The sequence below is a fragment of the Nematolebias whitei genome, chromosome 2 (assembly GCF_014905685.2).
Source record: "Nematolebias whitei isolate Nwh7 chromosome 2, NemWhi1, whole genome shotgun sequence".
Taxonomy (NCBI): domain Eukaryota; kingdom Metazoa; phylum Chordata; class Actinopteri; order Cyprinodontiformes; family Rivulidae; genus Nematolebias; species Nematolebias whitei.
In genome coordinates, this window is record NC_056499.1 from 9,390,087 (window position 1) to 9,392,773 (window position 2,687).

Sequence of the window (2,687 nt, forward strand, 5' to 3'; positions counted from 1 at the left end):
GATAGATAGATAGATAGATAGATAGATAGATAGATAGATAGATAGATAGATAGATAGATAGATAGATAGATGGATAGATGGATAGAGTGTATCGTGTCAATACATATATTAGATCATATGATATATTATCTTTCCATTTTCTTTTTGTCTAATTGTGTGTTGAAATTATTTATTTTGTTTAAATCTTGGCTAAATACAAATGTCCATTCAACATATAAGGTCAAGTTTAGACAACTATAAAACTCACTTTTAGACCAAATTTGACCTAATCTCAGCCTAGACATCTATAAACTGTTTAGAACTAGTTCAAATGCATCTTCAGATGTGCTCACTGGGAAAATGTATTCACTCAGATCTTGTCTTTGAAAGTCTAAAATAACAGACAGTGTCACATAATGTTGCCTTTTACTGCTCAGGATCACACCCATTTTGTCTGTGCTTAGTAGTTTTTTCTTATTCAAGCTGTTTCAGGTAGGATGTGATCAAAGCAAAAAAACGAAGTTTTCAGTTTTTCCAAATGTCTGCTCTAAAGCAGGCCCAGTCAGCAGAAGTAGCTTTTTAAATGGATGGACTCTGACTGAAACTATTGATCCTGTACTATTTTGGTTTCTGTTTATACTGCTGGACGTAGAAACCAGAAGAATAAAAGTAAAAGGTATGTATCGTAAGTGAAAGCCAAATGAGAGGTTACTGTACATCTTTACTTTCTAAGTTCATCCTTTGAGGTTAGTGGTTATGGGAACTGGGTGACCCAGTTTGAACTCAAAACTTGTACGTATTTTTTCCAGCCTTGTTTTTTAAAAAAAGCAAGCTGTTAAAATCATTTAATATTTGAACAAATCTTTCACTTGAACACAATCACACATACACATCCTCACCTTGTTTCTGTGGGTGTTAGTCATCTGACAGTTACCCAGAGGGACTTTTGTCTCCATCTGTGTCAATCTGACCCATTTTAGCCCTTGGCCACATCCAACTGCTCCATGTCCCAAACATATGTTGGGTGGCAGGGGGATAGGCGAACGATCGCCCTGCTGGACCAGCAGACACACTCAGCTGATACGATGCTGGACCCTCCTTTCCTACATGTGTGCTATTCACGATATATACTATCATCCTCTGAATAAAGTTCATCAATAAGCAGTTATCTCCTGAAATTAAGCTGTAAAATGTCTTTATTTAAAGTGCTTTACTTGGTCTTTTTCATTTCATTACAGCTCACAAACAGCATGTGTGAATACGGCTGATTTTCATGTCTGCAGCTCATTAATTGCCTAAACTCTTCTCCTAAATATGTGCCTATACTTCCTCCGTTCCTGCTCGCCAACACAGCGTGGGTACTTGACTTGGTGCACAGACTGCCTCAGCATCTTTTCATATCATAAGACTAGCCATGAGGGCAGAATTAGCCTGTCAGAAGAGAAATGAGGGTATTTTCCATGAGGTTCATATTGGCAGATGAGACGGTTTCATTGCACAGAGCCGGGACCCACTGGAGACTCAGGGGTGTGAGGCACATATGGGCAAACAGTCTGCTGATGAGCTGCTTACATGAGCCTCTCATCATGGCCTTGGAGAGTTGTCTCCACCAGAGGATTTGATGGGGCTGTCTCTGCTGGCACCAAACCTTCTACTAATGTTGCTTACTGTGCAGATATGTCGATTTTTTTTTTTTCCCCTTACGTTTTTGTGGACAGTGTTTGAAATGAATCTTTGCAACTTATTGTAATTATGGCACTTTTTGAATAACTGAAGGAGACAATGTGCTCAAATGGATCAAATATTTGGACAGTACTGTCTTAAAGCAACCCAACAAAGTAAAAATACAGGGACTCCAACTTCCTGAATCATTGTCTGTGATAAGAATGTTCCGTTTTTTATGGCTTTCCACTATTGCCATATTGATTGATTCATTTTCCTTTTAACAACAACATATAAAATGAAAGACCTAGCGTTCCTTGAAGGAATGCATATCGCCCGCTGTCTTTCATCTAGTGTCTCAAACATCTTATGTTAAGAAATGATGAAGTTCTAGCCATTTTTGTCAAAGCTTAAAAATAACATTAATACAATACAATACAACTTTATTATAAAACTTTAAAAACAACACAGTTTGCCAAAGTGCTGTACACTAACACATACAAGAAAACATAAAAAAAAACTTTAAAATCAACTGAAACCGTAAAAGAATAAAATCATTAAGCATAATCTCATGCAACATCACAAAAGTCTGTGTTGGGAATGACTCTCAGCTACTACCCCATATAATTTTACCTTAATATCTGTTAAATGGACTCGGGTGTAGTCACTTAATAATAATAATGTGTTATGTATTCTCATCATTGTATGTTCCCATACAATGGAGAAATTGGCTCTCTGCATTTAACCCATCCACCACCCGGTGGAGCTGTGAAAAGTGCCCGGGGAGCAACTGGGGATAACGTGTCCTGCTCAGAGACACCATGAGGTGTGCAATGGCCGGGGATCGAGCCCGGGGGCTTCGGATCCCGGGTCGGCTGCCCTGCCCCTATGCCATCTTGGCCCCCCATTTTTTATGCTGATTAAAGTTAATTATCTGTGGCAACCATCTTGAATTAGTTTGACACCAAAAATAATCTGTTGTTGAAGTATATTTAATAATTACTTTCTATGAGTTTCAATAAAGCTTGTCCAGTAGTTCATGAGAT